This window comes from Antechinus flavipes, chromosome 2, assembly GCF_016432865.1.
Source record: "Antechinus flavipes isolate AdamAnt ecotype Samford, QLD, Australia chromosome 2, AdamAnt_v2, whole genome shotgun sequence".
In the NCBI taxonomy this organism is placed as follows: Eukaryota; Metazoa; Chordata; class Mammalia; order Dasyuromorphia; family Dasyuridae; genus Antechinus; species Antechinus flavipes.
The window spans coordinates 233,975,637-233,993,787 of NC_067399.1; the positions used below are offsets into that span (position 1 = coordinate 233,975,637).

Genomic DNA, 18,151 nt, shown 5'->3' on the forward strand with positions numbered 1-18,151 from the left:
GAGACTTGCTCCATTATGTTACCCATTGCCTTTTCATGACTGGAATTTTGTCCCAAAAATGTTTTAAGACAGGGGAAAATAATAGTCTATATATATTCATTTAGGTCAATTATATTCATAATTATACAAAATATTTATTTCCTATGTTTACATATAATAGTAAAAAATTCTATAACTAGTGATTAGTAAGATATCACAAAAAATTAATAAAATAAAATATTATAGAAAGTAGATACAAAGAATAAAAGAAAGTAGGGAAAGACCTAACAAAACAAGATCATCAGGACTGCAAGATTTATGCATTGCTGACTACATAGAAAAAGAAAAACACAAAGTCCAAACTGTAGAACTTCAATGAACTTGGAAAGGAGTCTATGAATGAATTTGTTTCCTTGTTAATTTTTCTGCTTCTGTTTTGTGGGATATGAATGATTTTATGTAGATTTTCTTCTTTTTCTCCTTCTCCTCCTTCTTCTTTGTCTTCTTCTTCTTGAAAAAAAAGAAAGGAAAGCTTTACTTTAAAATTGTTTTGGTTTTAATTTATGGAATAAAACAAGTATTTCTATAACATGCTATGATAAAAAATATAATTGTGTATGAAGCTGCGAATTTACCATGCACAACTTGTTAATCTTTTCAAATATATTACAAAATTATCATATAATTTTCCTTTTTTTTCTTTTTTCCTACTTATATTTTATATTTAGTTATACCCCACATACCCCTATAATTTGCATGTTCATTGTAGGGTTTATCTTTGTTGCTTATTATTCAGTTTGTAATAAAAAAATTAAAAACAAGATTTAGAGTCAAAAGATCTGGGATTTGGTCATGTACTTACTATCTGTATGATATGGATGTTGTTTTGGCTTTAATTTTCTCCTGTCTAATAGATCATTCTCTCCCATATCTTTTGGCTCTGTGAGTTTTGAATCAAGAAGGACATCTGGGTTATGGAGTGAAGTGAAGCCAAAGAAACCAAACATTTGTGAAAGCTTTTCATTTACCTCCCCCAACCCTATCCTTGACGAGACACAATATTCTCTTTCCTTCCTTCTTCATGCAACAGTGGGATCCCAGATTATTTCTCAAGTCTTTTTTCTTGTATGAAATGACCTTCAGACTGGTATCTTCCATCTGCAAGACTTGCTTTTGCAAAAAGCAAGAGTGTCTTCAAGATAATTGGTATATCTTGAAGTCAGTTAAAGTAACACAAATCTTTGATCAAGAATTGACACAGCCAAAGACCATATGTGTGCAAGGAGATAGTAATGGAAATATATAGGCTACAACTTCCTTGAAAGGCAATGGTCTGTATTGTTTTAAATTTTATGTCCCCTGAAAAGTAAGTGGTATAATGAATAGAGAATTGGTCTTAGAATCAGGAAAGCCTCAGTTCAAATCAGCATCCTCTGTCACTTATAAGCCAGATGAGTCTGGATAAATTTCTTAATGTCTCAGTGCTCTAAACTTTTTAAACTTCTTCCATTCCAGAACCCTTTTCACTCGAGAAGTTTTTATATGACCCCGGGGTATGTAGGTATATTAACTAAGTATGCAAATCAAACATTTACTCACAATAAATCATAATTTTATGACCCCTGTATTCAGACCCCATATGGGGTTGCAAACCATAGTTTAAGAAGATGGGCTCCAGACAACTTGCTAATTAAGTTGTACTGTAAATGTCTATGTACATTTGTAGAGGCAGTTTCACTCTGGGTATGTTTACCCTGGAAAATTACAAATCTGGTTAAAAAATAAGAAAAGAGAGAAGATTGCATCAGTGCAACCTATTTCTTTTTCGTAATTTAATCAAGGATACCCTCAAGATTTATGAAGATCATTGTTTTTTAAAAATATTTCATTTTTTTCCCAATTAATTAAAAATATCTGTTTTTTCTCTCTCCAACCTCTCCTACCATACAAAATAGGAAAAACCCTCAAACACTTGTAATAAATATACATAGTCAAATAAAACAAATTCCCATATTGCTCATTACCCAAATTATGTCTTATTTTATAAACTGAGTCCATTAATTCTGTCAGGAGATGGTCAATGTGATTGATCACAAGTCCTCTGGAATTGTGGTTTCTTTAGAGTTTCCTTTTGGTTTCCTTAAAGTTCATGAGTCTTTTAAAGTTGTTTGCTTTTATAGTGTTATCCTCACTTCTAGTTCTTATTTCATTCTGAATCAGTTCAAAAATCCTAGATTTTTCTAAAACTATTATTTCAATCAAATCTTATAGTACAATAGTATTCCATTACACTCACATACTATTTCCTAGTTGATAAGCACTCAGTTTCCAGGTTTTGATACCACAAAAAAAGAGCTGCTATAAATATTTTTGTATGTATTGATCCTTCCCCACTTTCTTTGATTTGTATAGGCTAGTAATAGTATTCTGGGTCAAAGATTATACATGGATTAGTAAATTTTTAGGTGTTGCTTTTTATAGTGATTAATTAATAGGTTCACGAACAGTGCATTAATGTCTCTTTTCTCCCAGTACCACTAACATTTATCATTTTCTTTTTTTGACAACTTAGATAATTCTCATAGCTATTGAAATGATGAAAAAGTAAGTATAAAAGTTGAAAGTTATTGATTTTCCTTTAATTGGTTTTTTTTCATTTATCTTATCTTCACCCTTTTCTTTTGGTATCTTTCTTCTTCCTAAAATATCTTATAAAATGATCCTTTGATTGCCTTCAAAATTGTGTTGTCTATAGCATAGATTTTTCTCAGTGTATATGCAGTCTGATCCAGCTGCTCTTCCTGATTTCATCTTAAATGTTATTTGAAATTCCTTGTATAGCATACTGGGGACTGAGGTATTAAGAATCCAAATCTAGTTATTCTACTACATTTATGATAGAAATGGGTCAGTAATGTGATCCATTCTCTATTTGTTGCCTATTGGCCAGAGTAATTTATGAATGTATTCCAAAGAAAATGTCACCATTGGATTTTCTGCCAAGTATTTTTTTGGTAGATTTGTCTTTACTTCTACTGTTCTTCATTGTTTTATAAGGCGAATTTATTCATAAAATTCCATCATCAACTGATATTTTCCAAAGGAATTACAAACAATTGTTGCCCTTGACCTCCATGCCTTCCTATTTTACAAGATTAAATGTTGGCTCTGGCTTTTTCCAGACTTTTTTGGTTTCCTTATCATAATGACTGCTTTTTATCAGCTATATTTCTCCCCCTGCAAATAGTGTTAATTGAGGTTTAATTAATATCTTTCCCTTTGATAATTTTGCATTTTTTGCATCATCAAAAAAATAATTGAAGCTGATGCATTACTCCCTGTATCTCCTTATCTTTATCTTTTAATAATGATAATTAGCATACATATAGTGCTATAAGGTTTGCAGTGTTTTACAAACACTACCTTATTTTTATCATTAGAATAATCCTCAGAGGAAGATGCTATTATTATCTACACTTTATGTATGAAGAAACTGAGGCAGATAGATTAAGTGGCTTTACCAATATAGCTAATAATATATATAGCTAATAATAATAATGATAAGTTAATATTTATATAGTACTATGTGCCAGGTGCAAAGCTAAACATTTTATAATTATTATTGTATTTGATCCTCACAAATTAGCTGGGAAGCAAACTAGATTTGGATTCTTAATACCTCAGTCCCCAGTATGCTATACAAGGAATTTCAAATAACATTTAAGATGAAATCAGGAAGAGCAGCTGGATCAGACTGCATATACACTGAGAAATTATCCCTGTTTTGCAAATGAGGAAAGTGAGACAAACAGAGATTAAGTGACTTGCCCAGGGTCACACAGCTAGTAAGTATCAAAAGCCAGATTTAACTTAAGTTTTCCTGACTACAGGCCTACCATTCTATCAATTGCACCATCTGGCTGTTTAAGTCATTAACCTTTATACTAATATGATGTTGATTCTGACCTTTGCTTTAACTAGCTGATGGTCTAATTGCCTACTGTTGCTATATGGTTCCTATATCAGTAATTAGCTATTTCCTGTCTAGTAAGATAGAGTCAATTTCATTTTATGAGATGTCATTTGTTCCTTATTGTATTTAATGCCTTCCAACTTTTTTTTTTTTTTTTTTGGCTTTTGAAGATTTGTCATCTGACTAGTTATGCTTCTTAGATTAGTTCTAGCCAAGGTTTTCATCTTACGTGGACTGAGCATAAACATGAAATTTTCTTTATTTGTTGTCTCTTCAAATTAGAATATGAGCATCTTGAGAGCAGGGACTGTCTTGATTTTCTATTTGTGTCCCCTCTTAAACAATGCTTTTCCATTCCTTTCATGGTGAATTTAAGATTTAAGATCGCCAAATATTCTACAAGCCTTCGGCTGTATTTATTTCTCAAATCTGGATTATATATTCTAACATAATTTTTACCATCACAGTTCATTCTCACCTTTGTAGTAAGTCATCAAGAATCAAAGTATACATTGCCTTGTTCGAAGGATTTTGTCAAATTCTTGGCAGAATTTTTTTTAGCCTCTCCATCCCCTGCAACAAATGTTGGTATAAAAATCTATGATTAGTTTCATGGTGGTCTTTTTAATTACACTCATCATGAGCTCTGTAAGACCAAGTACCACATGAAATGATGTTTCCCATTGCCTTTGATGAAATGATGAAACCCTTTTTCTGAATGACTTGATTTGACTCTCCAAGGAAACTCTGTTGAACCATTTAACTGCAACTTCTTTTGTCTTCTGGTTTTGTTTATTGTGAGAACATCATAGTAATTGATGTGATTCAGTCCTTCGAGCCATTAAGCATTTATCAATTGCCTGTTATGTTTCAGACACTCTGCTAAGCACTAAGGAACAGAAGTAAGAAATTACTGTCTAATAAGGCAGGCAACATGTATATGTGTAGGTATACATGCACATACATATCTATGTATATGTATACATATAAAGCAGGTACAAGGTAACCTTGCAAGGAGAGTTACTAGCTGCTATGGGAACCAGGAAAGGCTTCATGTAAAAGGAGGCACTGGAGCTGAGTTTTGAAGAAATTTGGGGATTTCAAGAGGCAGAAGTGAGGAAGAGAGAATTCCAACATTTGGAACAGCATTTAATCTGTAAATAATTTTGGTATTATTGTAATGTTTTTAATTATTGTCATTTTTATTATATTGGCATGGTCCAGCCAGGGGCACTCAATAGTCCTAAGGTTATTTAAATTGTTCTTTATGTTTGAGGAGCATAATGTAATTTTATCTACCCCAATACCCAAAAATGCTTTAGTAGACTAACTCCCAAATATTTTATATGTTTTGTAGTAATTTTGAAGAGGATTCCCTATATTGTCTCTTGGCTTTTCTTATTATATAAAAATGCTACTATTTTGTGGGTTTATTTTGTATCCTGAAATTTTATTAAAAATACTGTCTTGATTCATTTATTTGCTGATTCCTTATGATTTTCTAAGCAAACCATCGTGTCATTAGCAAATCAGACAATTTTCTGTCCTATCAATCTTCACATCATTGCATTGATGTCTTTCTTTTGTATTATTGCAATTGCTAACATTTCTAAAACCATATCAAATAATACTGAGAGAAAAGGCATTCTGTTTTACTCATGTGTTTACTGAGGAAGTTTCTAATATTTCTCCTTTGCATATTACTGTTTTATTATATTAAAAACATTCCTCTATGCCTATACTTTATAGGGTTTAGCATAAATGGATATGGTACTTTGACAAAAGTTTTTTCTGCATCTATTGAAATGTTTATTTTTTTTCCTTTAGTGTTCTCTGTTTTATTGGCATATCTGTGCATAGTAGGTTCTGTTAATTATTTTTATTTTTTTTGGTTTTGTTGTAATTTAATCTTGCCCATTTTTAATTTGTTCATTTGATAGCTATTTTCTTTTAAATAATTTTTTGTTAAGGGTTTTGAAAAACCAATTTTGTTAAGTCTTTTTAAAGAATCAGTTTTTGGTTTTGTTGTCAGTTCTATAGTTGCCTTAGTTCCCAATTTATTTATCTCTGTTTTAATGTTCAAGATTCCCTTTTTTGTGCTTATTCTAAGTTATTTATCAGGTTTCTGATTTTTAAAATGCATATTCAACTCATTAATAATTTCTTTTTCTATCTAATTAATGTATGTTTTGAAAGATATAATTTTTCCTCTGGGAAATGATTTAATTGCATCTCAGAAATTTTATTATGTTGTCCCATCATTATCATTATCTTGTTCATAATGATTAATTTTTCTATGATTTATTCTTTTATCTACTTGTTTATGATTTCGTGATTTTGTTTCTACTTGGGGCTGGGTATTTTGTTTGTTCTCCCTGATTTGATTATAATTTTTATTGTTCCCAATGCTTGTCAATGGTGTCTCTCTTCCATTCCACTTACTGACCTTCCTGGTTTCATTTAAGTCCCAATTAAAATCTCACCCTCTAATGGAAGTCTTCCCCAACTTCTCTTAATTACACATACCTTCCCTCTGTGAATTATTTCCTATTTTTCCTGTATGCAGCTTGCTTTGCATATATTTATTTGCATGTTGTCTCTTCCATTAGATTGTGAGTTCCCTAAGTTCAGGAAATGTCTTTTGCCTATTTTTGTATTCTCAATGCTTAGCACAGTGCTTAATAAATGCTTATTGAGGGGCAGTTAGTTGGTGTGGTGGATAGAGTATCAATCCCGAATTCAGGAGGACTTGAGTATAAATGTGGCCTCAAACACTTAACACTTTCTCTCTTTATGACTCTGGACAAGTCATTTAACCCCAATTGCCTCAGCAAAAAAAAAAAAAAAAATGCTCATTGATTAGTTATAGGCATGAGAATGAAACCTCAGAAAGTTAACTATTTATGTAATCCTGGGCAAGTAGTCGCTTATCTTCTGCTTGCAAATGTCCATCATTTGCACACCAGGACTAATAACAACACTCATATCTTAGAATTGTTGTGAGGATTGAGTGAAATAAAAACTGCAAAATGCTTAATATAAGAGTATCTGGCACATGGTAAATACTTTCTAAATATTAACTATGATGATGATGAGGATGAGGATGAGGAGGAAGAACAAAAAAAGATGGGGAAGAGGAGAAAGAAGAGAAAAAGGAGGAGAAGGAAGAAGAGAAGAAAGAGGAGGAGAAAAAAGAAGGGAGGAAAGTGTATTCCAGGTATGAAGGAGAGCGCACACAAAACCATAGAGACAGGTGTTGATTAGCTTCTTTCTAATACAAAGTCTATCATAAGCAGATTTGGATGTGGGGTAGAGGGGAATATGTCCTAAAAGTATATGAGGAGTAGGTATAAGGACACTGAGCAACTTGTGAAGGAAGGTGCAAGGAGAATAAGGGCCTCCTATAAAGGGAGGCAGAAGGATAATGAAGATAAATTGCCTCCCACATCAGAATTTTGCTAAGGGCAGAAATCCTTAACTCTTTTCAAATGTTATAGATTATCTTCCCACAAATTCTCTCTTCTCATCTTCCCCAAGTCTGATCTGGACCCCTAATGAGAGAAACTAATTCAGTTTTCCAGTTCAGGTTCTTATATCCTGAGGGGCTTAACTGTAGCTCCCGTTCCTTAGGCTGTCCTGGGAAAGGCTGCCTTGACCTCTCCCATTGCAAGAGAAGTGGGTTGTGGCATTCAGTGGATGGTGGGGGTTAGATGCAACCATATGATGGGCCTTTGGTTCTAGACCTCCATTTCATATTCTTTTGTTGTGTGTATAATTTGCAGATGAAATCATGATGGTTGCAGGCCCCAGATTTGTGAGCCAATAAGGTCAAATCTGAAGCTGGCTAGAAGCCATCATGGTACAACTCTTAAGAAACTCACACACATGGCACCGTTTGTATTCTGCTGAAGGTCAGTGGCTTGGAATCCTAGCCCTTAGGGTGGAATGTTATGAATGAATTAATAGATGGATGGATGGATGAATGAATGAATAAAAAAGCATTTAAGTGCTTCCTCTGTGCCAAAAATTGGGCTAAGTGCTGATAATATGGAAGGAAAAGTGATATCCTTGCTGTGGAGGAGCTCACATTCTAATGGGGGATACAACAAATAAGATGTTCTGGGTGTAAATAAGATGGAAATGATCATTAAGGGACAGATACAAAGCATAAGGTCTTCAACATTATTTCCAGCGATGAAACCATATATGTTTTTGATGTTGAACCATTTGACTGTGCTAATGACTTTGTTGTCAAGAATTTATTTTTTCAGATCTTGCGAATCTGGAGTTCAAGGATTGATTTGCTAGTTTGGATCTGGGGAGCCGGTAAGGTGAGGTTTGAGCTGGAAGCAGGGCCCATGGTTTGGGTGGGAAAGGGGATGGGGAAAACACTGCTTTTCCCAGGATTCTTGGACTCAGAGCCTGGCTTATCTCCATCAGGTTCTGCAAGGAGGTGATAACTGATTTCCCGCACCTGACATCTTATGTCTCTCCCTAAGGCTGCCCTGCTGCTTTACTTAGACTTGACCACCTAGCAAATAGAGTGGTAATTTGTGGGGATGGTGGGCTCCTTCTCCCTAGGGGTTGCTCCCCTGGATGATGGCTGTGGTGGTTGGGCAGGAAGGAAGATCATGATCAGATAAATAGTCATGAACTGAAAGGATCACAGCATTCTGGGCCTGGCAGTTCTGTCTCGAACCAACATACCAACAGTATAACTAGGCTGGGGAGCACGAGGTGGCTATCTAGGGTACATTTCTGAATGGGAATGAAACCATCAGTTTATTCTTGACTCTGCCTTTGCTTGGTCAATTCTCCCTTTCAAATGTGGCCTTCTTCCTCTCTGTTATTAAGATTTCATCAGTTCTTTAGAATCAAGCCCTAACATTTTCATGTAGCCTCAATCTAGTGCACATATGTAACCTTGAATAAGCCCACTCATCATCCCTCATTTATTCCCATCATTAAATTCAGGAGTTGAATAATGTGATTTCTAAGACCCCTTTTTAAAATTCTATATTCTAAAGTCCCTTCTAGATCAAACATTAGCTATTCTAAGGTCACTTCTAGTTCTGACTTTCTGTGTACAGGTATCTCAGAAATATTGCAAGTTGGATTCCAGACCACCTCAATAAAATGAATATTGAAATAAATCAAATCACATGAGTTTTTTGGTTTCCCAGCACATAGAAAAATTATGCTTATATTATACTGTGATCTATTACATGTCTTATAGTATTATGTCTTAAAAAAAACCAATGCACTTATCTTAATTAAAACTCCATTATTGATTAAAAAATGCTAACCGTCATATGACTTTTTAGTGAGTTGAAATATTTTTGCTGGTAGAAGGTCTTGCCTCTATTTTGATGGAGGCTGACCAGAGTAGTGGCTGTTGAAAGTTGGAGTGGCTGTAGCAGTATCTTATAATTAGACATCACTGAAGTTTGCCATGTCCATTGACTCTTCTTTTCACAAAAGATTTCTTCTTTGTAGTCTGTGATGCTCTTTGATAGCATTTTACTCACAGAAGAATTTATTTCAAAATTGGAGTCAATATTCTTAAACCCTACAGCTGCTTTATCAACAAAGTTTATGCCATATTCTCCAATATTGTTGTATATCAAGGAATAGGGAGGCCAAAGAAGAAATTGAGAGATGGGGAAATGGTTGGTCTATGGAACAGTCAGAGCACACACAACACTTACCAATTAAATATGCCATCTTGCATGGACACAGTTTGTGGTGTTCCCAAACAATTACAATAGTAACATCAAAGATCACTATCACAAATCATTATAAGAGATATAATGATAATGAAATGTTTTGACATATTGCAAGAATTACCAAAATGTGATGCAGAAATATTATATGAACCCATCCAGTTGGAAAAATGGCTCTGATAGACTTATTTGATGAAGGGTTGACATAAATTTTCAATTTATTTTTAAAAAATGCAGTAACTGTTAAGTGCAGCAAAGTGACGTGTCATATACTAAGATTCTAGCCCAGCCTTCACTGATCTGGGGAAGCTGGCAATATCAAATGTAACCAGACAATTCTAGACTAGGAAGGAACTTTGGAGAAGAATTCTGTCAGCTCCTTACCACTGTGTAGGAGAATATCAGAGCACAGCTGTCAAATATATAGCTTATGGGCTACTCTCAACACTGCAGGGGGTAGATTAAAATGTAAATGGGAAACATTTGTAAAAGTAAATAAAAATATAATAAAAATAGGTAAGATTGTATTCACATATATAAAATGATGGGGAAGAGATTGTAGCTGCTAAAGTGGCAGGCTGGAATGAGGAGAGGTTTCCTGCCTAAGTCTGGTACTTGGACTGAGTTTTGAAGTAAACTAGGGATTCTCTGAGATGGAAATGAGGAGATGGGAGTATATTCCAGGCATGGAGATAGAAAATATATATAAAGACAGACACAGGAAATGGAATATTTTATGTAAGGAACAGTAAGAAGACCATTTTGGCTAGGGATATGAAGTGATGATTGGAACTAGGTTGTAAAAAGTTTTAAATTATAAACAGAGATAAATGAATTTGAGCTTAAAGATAATAAGGAATCAGTAAAGTTTATTAAAAGAGGGGAATGGCATGGATTATACGTATGCTTTGGGAAAATCTGTTTGACACCTGTAGGATGGCTTAGAGCAAGGAGATGCTTGAGGCAGGAAGACCAATTAGGAGGCTACTGCAACAATACAGGGGAGAGAGGAGAAGAGTCTTTCTAAGGTGGGGGACTGTGTGAGTAGGAAGTAGAGATGGGTGCTAGAAATATTATGAAGTAAGAAATGACAAGATTTGGCAACTCAAGAAATAGCATGGATAAGACACAGACTGTGACTTTGACTCTCTGGCAGGCCCCGTGAGTCAGTCTTCCCTCTCCCACTCTCCATGGAGCTGTTACCTGGAGAGTGTCTATCACATGCCCTTTGAAGAAAATTTGAATTTTACTTCACAGGAATCACTAACATGGACTTGCATTTATGCCCCAGGCTGATGGATCTTTCTTTGCCCACCACTGCCTTAAGTGAATTGACTAACACCCTATCCATCAATACCTTCTCTAAAACATGAAGAATCAGATAGTTTTAATGATTTATTTATTTCAAGTCACTGGGTAGCAGCAGGAGAATCTATAGGTGTGCATTAAAATGATTTCCCTTAATTATTTAGATTCCAAAAAATACATTTTGAAATACCTTCACATAAATGGGGTTTTTGTTGAAGGGTTCTTTGTGAAAACCTATGTACTAGGGAATCACCCACACCTATCTACTAGCATTGTACTCCCCAGAGAATCGCCCAGGGAGAAGCTGTGTAGGGGAAAAACTCTCATTCCAAAGCTTCTTATTATGTAAATGTAGGCTCTGGCAGTGTGAAAGAATTACCCCTTTAAGAAATAGAAGGGGAAATACTTTCTGACAGGGAATAAACTCAGGGTGCAGAAGGAAACATATATTTTTTTGGATTTGGTCATTGTAGGTATTTGTTTTGCTTGACTGCATATTTATGACAAGGTTTCTGATTTTTGTTTTTTACTTTAAAATGAGTAGAAAGGTTGGAAGGAGAGAAAACAGATTTTTGTTAATTGAAAAAGTGAAATAAAAAATTTAAAAAGGAAATAGAAGGGAATGTAGTTGATACTTCCATTGTTGTTCAGTTGTTTTCAGTCATATCTAACTAACTCTTTGTGATCCCATTTGGGGTTTTCTTGGCAGAGATACTAGAATGGTTTGCTATTTCCTTTTTCAGTTCATTTTAAAGATGAGAAAACTGAGGCAAACAAGATTAAATGATTTGCCAAGGGTCACACAGCTTGTAAATGTCAGAAGCTAGATTTGAATTCCCAAAGATGACTTTTCCTGATTCCAGACCTGACACTATCATTCTCAGGACCCTGTATAAAGGTCATAGATGGTAAGAATGAAAACTAGAAGTGGTTCAGCCTTCTTATTTTATGATATTGAAATCTGTCTAGAAGATATTTTACCACAGCATGTGCTGAGCATAGCAAACTATCATTTACCAAAACATTCAGGTCTTGGGCCAGATTGACTTCCTTTTCTCTTTTAAATAATCTTGACACTTTCTTCTCAATTCCAGTTGCCTTATTCTGGACTCCAGATCCCATGTATTGGACCTAGTCTGCCCTTCTAACCTTCTAATTATGTTGCCATCAATTCAACAGATATTTATTAAATACCTCTGTTGTAGGTATAACATTATACTGTTGAAGAAGACAAAAAGTTTAGCTTAAGACATAGTTCCTACCTTCATGAAGTCCCAGTTTAGCAGGGAGATGATTCACAAACATAAAAAATTCAGTAACATATTTTCAATAATAGATTTTTAAAAATCATTCAAGTCTTTATTACTTTTATTTTCATATCACCTTTACTTCTAAATGGAGCAGGAAGGTGGCACAATGGATAAAATGCCAAGTCTGGAGTCAGGAAAACTCATCTTTGTGAATTTAAATCCAGCCTTAGACACTTAATAGCTGTGAGACCCTGAGCAAGCTCCTCAACCATATTTTCTTCAGTTTCCTCATCTGTAAAAGTAATGGAGAAGGAAATGCTAAAACATTTTAGTATCTTTGCTGAGAAAATCCCAAATGGGGTAATGAGTAACTAAAATGACTTCACAATAACATTTTCAAATATATATTTTCCCTGATTCTTACCCAGAAAGCTTTCCATTATAGCAAAGATTTTTTTAAGTAAAGAGAAGATATTTCAGCAACATTAATCAATATATCATCCAATCTGAAAACATATGAAATAATCCATTCCCATTGTTTCCTACCTCTATAAAGAATGGAAAAAGAAGCTAAAATCCACATCAACAAATTGCAAGTATTTTAGAGAATACAAAACAAAAAATTATTTAACATAACGATCATAGATTTGGAACTGGAAGGAACTTCAAAGATTATCCAGTATAGACCTCTCATTTCTACAGATGAGGAAATTGAAACCTACAGAGCTAAAGAGACTTCCCCAATATCTTACAGATGGCAAGTGATAGAACCAAAATTTGGGCCAGCTTCTCTATCTACAAATCCAGCATCCTCCTTGCCTTTCTAAGGTCAGTACTGTTTAAAGGGATCAGAGAAGGCTTCCCAGAGATGATGGAGTCTGACTGTCTTGTATGGTTACTTCAATCTGTGATTTTTAGATTCTGACCTCAGGTTCCACCTATTGCTTTGTCTTTATCTATTTAGTCTCTGCCTTCCTCTTCTAACATACAGCAAGATACTTTTAACCTGCCAGTAGTAGCATGAGGAGAGGGATTGGGTGCCATCCTATTAAAAAGGCAAAACTCTAAAGAGGGGATCTCTTCTTTAAACCATATTCTTACCATAATGTATTAACACAAGAGGTTTTTGGAAGAACATAAGGGGTAACAGGAAAACTTTACACTCAGCCAGGGTTGGTTAGAGTGAGATAAATAACTACAGCCTGAGAAATTAGCTGTGAGAAGGTGGGCAGATTTCAGGGCTGGACTTGAAGTCTTCCTGATACAGGTCTCTTCTCTTGTCTGGCTTCCTAAGAAACCTATTTTTTCTCTTCTGTTTTTTTGTTAGGCATGGGGAGGTTATACCGCATATTTCCCTTCTTTCTACATATACAAACACCGCCCTCCCCCAGACACACACATACACACTCACACATATATATATACACGTCTGTATATATTCTATAGAGCTAGAGATTTATTTTTTCTCAATATCACAGTAGTTTCCCTATACTCCCTTCACTACCTGAACTCTTCTTTGTAACAAAGAAGCTAAACAAAATCTATCTACAAAGTTACCATACCTGACAGTGTATGAAACATTCTGATCCTATTGTCCCCACTTCTGTATTACAAGAAGGAGATGGAAGGGTTTTACATTTATTTCTGTCCCACCTTCCCCACTTTCTCTCAATTCATTAAGGATTCTTACACTCTGCTCCATTAGATATTGAATAAATAATATCCTTTTGTCTAGTTTCCTTAGTTCTTACCTTCAAGTCCAGTTGCAACTATGGCATTGAAAATCTTAGTGCATTTTAATCTTTAAATTATAGGATATCCTATATAGTCTAGTTGGCCCTTAGCATATTAGGAACTAAGATTCCTCTAGTTTTCTATTTATAGAAATCTTTGCAAATCATCTCTTATACAGAATCAAGAATGTCAGAGTTGGAAAGGGCCTCTAAGAGCATCTAGTTCATTCTGTACTTGAACAAGAGTCCCCCTCAATGAGTAGTCATACAGACTTTACTTGAAGATATCCAGTGAAGGAGAAACTCACTACTCTTGAGGGATCACTGTTGTACAACTCTAAGAGTCTTAACTGAAATTATTTTTGAAACTCCTGCCATTCCACCAGTAAGTCTACTGTGTCTTTCAAGTGATAGCTACTCTTTAAATACTCTGAAGGCAATTATTATGTCATCTATTAGTCTTATTTCTCCAAAGTTCTACATTTCTAATTATTTGAACTGATCTTCATATGGCATCACCTCAAGGTCCTTTGTCATCCCGACTGATCAACTCTGGATGCTCTCAAGCTTATTACAATCATACTAGACAAATACTCTTTTGAGAAATAGTTTGTCCTTGATGATAGAGTGTTGGGTTTACAGTTCAGAAGACCTGAGGTCAAATATTACCTCTGAAACTTATTAGCTATGTATTTCTGGGAAAGCCACAATCTCTGTACACCTTAGGCAAATCTCTAGGACTTATCCATCTATTAAGTCCCAAGATTGGACTTGTGGAATGAGTTCTTATTATACCATTGACTATATTGATTCTATAGCCCACTAAAATCCCCAGGCCATTTTCAGAAGAGACCCTCTTTGGCTATGCTTCCATCAATTTAAACGTGTGAAGTTAATTACTGAACCCAAGTGCAGGCTTTTACATTTATTTTGATTAATTTCATCTTAATAGCTTTGGCCTTGTTCTTGGCTTTTGCTGTTATTTGTACCTGGAATACTGTAGAATCTTTAGAATCTGTTATCACTTGAAAGAGTCTGGTCTAACCTTCCATGTAGAAAAAGAAATAAGCAGATAAAGTATTCCTATTGTCCAGAATAGACAGACAGATATTATCCAATCAGATAGATAGCTTAAATCTCTGATCCATTAATATGTACTTAAGAGTTAGATTCCATTTTATTTCAATTAATGTCATTACAAGCTATTAAGTGTATGTGGAGTCACATATGATGAAGTTTTAGAGGAATGTAAAAAGATGGTTTACACCTTATGATTTCTTTATGACAGGTGATATCCTGTGTTGGGTTTCGAAGGATACAGCTGATTGGCTAATTAAATAAGCTAACTATACCAGTGGGAGATTTAAATAGCTTGAGGAATTTCAGCAGTAGTCAAGTGCTGGAAAGTTTTAGTCTTAGGAGCACCTCCATGAGGTAGAAAGGAAGTGAGCCCAGAGGAAGTATAAATCCCCTTTCCCCTCCCCTCAGTAAAATGAAAGGACTACATTAGATCATCTGGAATGTCCTTTCCAGTTTGTACATTCCAGGTGGTGCAGCACTGGACTTTCAGTCAGGAAATCAAGTTCCAATGTGACCTCAGAATTTACTAGCTGTGTGATACTGGACAAGTCACTTGACTTTTGTTTACCATGGATTCCTTTTCTCTAAAATGGGATGGCAGCAGCACCTACCTCATAAGGCTATTGGGAGGATCAAATGAAATAAGACTTTTAATGTGTCTAGCACAGTACCTGGCATATAGTAAGTTCTATACAAATGTTAGCTATTATTATTATTTTTGTTCAGTAGATTTTTCTTGATAAATCTTATATTTTGAAGAGATATATTTCATTCATAAATTATTTATATTTTGAAGAAAATTTTAAAAAATCACTTTTCTATCCTTGCCACTTTATACCCCTAGTCTGGAATACCAGGAAGCTGAAAAAGCAAGCATCTAAATGATCTTCAGACCAGTCAATGAAAAAAAGCAAACCCTGTGATTTATTTGATTGAAGTCGACAGCCCTGCATCTTCATGGGACAATTATCTAGCGGGAAGCTTTGTAGGCAACAAGAGAATAAATAAATACTCAGGAGTCTGAGCTGAAGGGCACAAGGGGACTTTCTAGAGTAGCCTGTTGCCTGCATCAGTCAGACTGGGGAGCTCTAGCCTGGAATCCTCTTCTTATGGAAGGGTTTGTTCTGGGAAGGTGGCATTTTTCAAATCCATCTGGGTTGGCACTGCTTCCTCTGCTGTAAACACTAGGGAAAAGAACTTACCTTTCTTTATCACCAAAGTGCATTCTGCCTTTCCCCATCCATTTCTGCATTTCTTTTTGTCTCTTTTAGAAAAATGGATTCTGTTTGCTACCATCCCTCCTTCTCCCCCATGAACAGTCAAGCAAAGAATTAATTTGGATTTTCGGCAATGTCTGGCTCTTCTATCATTAAATTACTCCCACTATCTCTTAGAAGCCCTAGTAACTTATTTTAATGATCTCTTGCTTCTTATATCCTTGAAAAATGTCTCATGTGTCTTATGGCTCACGCAATCTTAATTTTATTCGCTGCTGTAGCTTTTCTTATCGTTACTATGCACTCCAAACTTTATCCCACCCAATGTCCCCAGCCTCTTCTCTACCTGCTGTTTTCTATCTCACCAAAACCCCTTTTCTTATCTCCCAGTACTGTTTGTTCTGCCTTGTTCCCTGACGCTGCCATGTCTGATACTCCTGCTAAAAACCTTACCCAAACACACAATTGTGAACTGAAATATTTTGATAAATGCCATCCCCTTATCAAAAGCTGTTCCCTGATGTTTTTCCATTAAAAAATATATGTGTGTATAAATATTTCTGGTAGTGGGGCTTGCCAAACCCATGCAGCTGGGTAATGGATGGGGACCACTTAATACACTTCTTAGCCACACAAAAAAGAGACTTATCTCCTTGATATGGACACACAATTACGTCTGACTCTGGTGGGATTTACACACATGTCTCCTCAGCGGTTTAGTAAATACAAATGAAAGAAGGAGATTAAATCTTTTCGTATCAAGTTAGAAGGAATTCTATATTAAGACATGGCAGTTGCCACACAAAAATTTCGTACTCTGGAAAATTCAATCAACTCTTCAAATACATATATGTTTGACTCTTTGTTCCATCCTGACAGTCTAATACACACTCACACTCATCTCCACATCCACACACACACATCTACTGTATATAGGATACAGAATACAAGAAAAAGACCTACAGCTAGAATGGACTTCAGAAACACAGAAGACTAAAGATGAAAGTAAGTTTTGGTCATAGAACATTGGAGATGAAAGGAATTTTAGTGTACAGAATGTTATGGTTGAAGGTACTTTCCCCTTATTCCTACTATAGATTTATCTTGCATTTATTTTTCATAATACATATACAATATACATTCAGATATGCAAATGTCATCTACCCTGTATTCTGATAGTATGTAAGCTACTCGAGGGAAAGGTTTTTTATTTTTGGCTTTGTAGCTAGGTGGCGAAGCATATAGAACACTGGGCCTGGAGTCAGGAAAATCTGAGTTCAAATATAGCCCCAGACACTTTCTAGCTATGTCTGAGTAAGTCATTTAATTCTCTTTGCCTCAGTTTCCTCATCTGTAAAATGAGCTGGAGAAGGAAATGACAAATTACTTCAGTTTCTTTGTCAAAAAAAAATTAACCCAAATAATGTTATCAAGAGTCAGACATAGCTAAACAATAAACAAACATCCCCAGCACCTAGCACATTGCTGAGACATAGTAGGAACTCAATAAATGCATGCTATCTCATTGATTGATTGATTTAGGACAGCAGGAGACAAATATTAAAGCTATCCTTAAAACATAGAATTTTAGAACTAGAAGGAATCTTAGAATGAAGAGTAATGGAAAGTCAGATCTGAAAAGAATAAAGAATATTAGAGTGGGAAAATACATTAGAACATAGAACATAGAAATATGGCTAGGAGGGGCTCTAAAACATAGACCATTTCTACTTCATTCAAAATTGTGGACTCTCAAAACTATTCTGAAAAATTCTTATTTCAACATAAGTAGTTTCCTTTTATGTGTTTCATTGTATTCATTTAAAATATTATTCTAAGAATGGTCTAGCCTTCACTAGAGTGTCAAAGAGATTCATAACTCAAACAA

General features: G+C 35.0%; 1 long non-coding RNA gene across 1 annotated transcript; it reads right to left on the reverse strand.

The window, feature by feature from the left end:
• Positions 1–206: 206 nt before the first annotated feature.
• Positions 207–16,479, reverse strand: LOC127552452 (uncharacterized). Its single transcript, XR_007951391.1, has 3 exons — positions 16,249–16,479; positions 4,431–4,525; positions 207–489 (listed from the first exon to the last, which is right to left on the reverse strand). It is a non-coding gene; the product is annotated as an uncharacterized LOC127552452 (long non-coding RNA).
• Between the last annotated feature and the right edge of the window lie 1,672 nt (positions 16,480–18,151).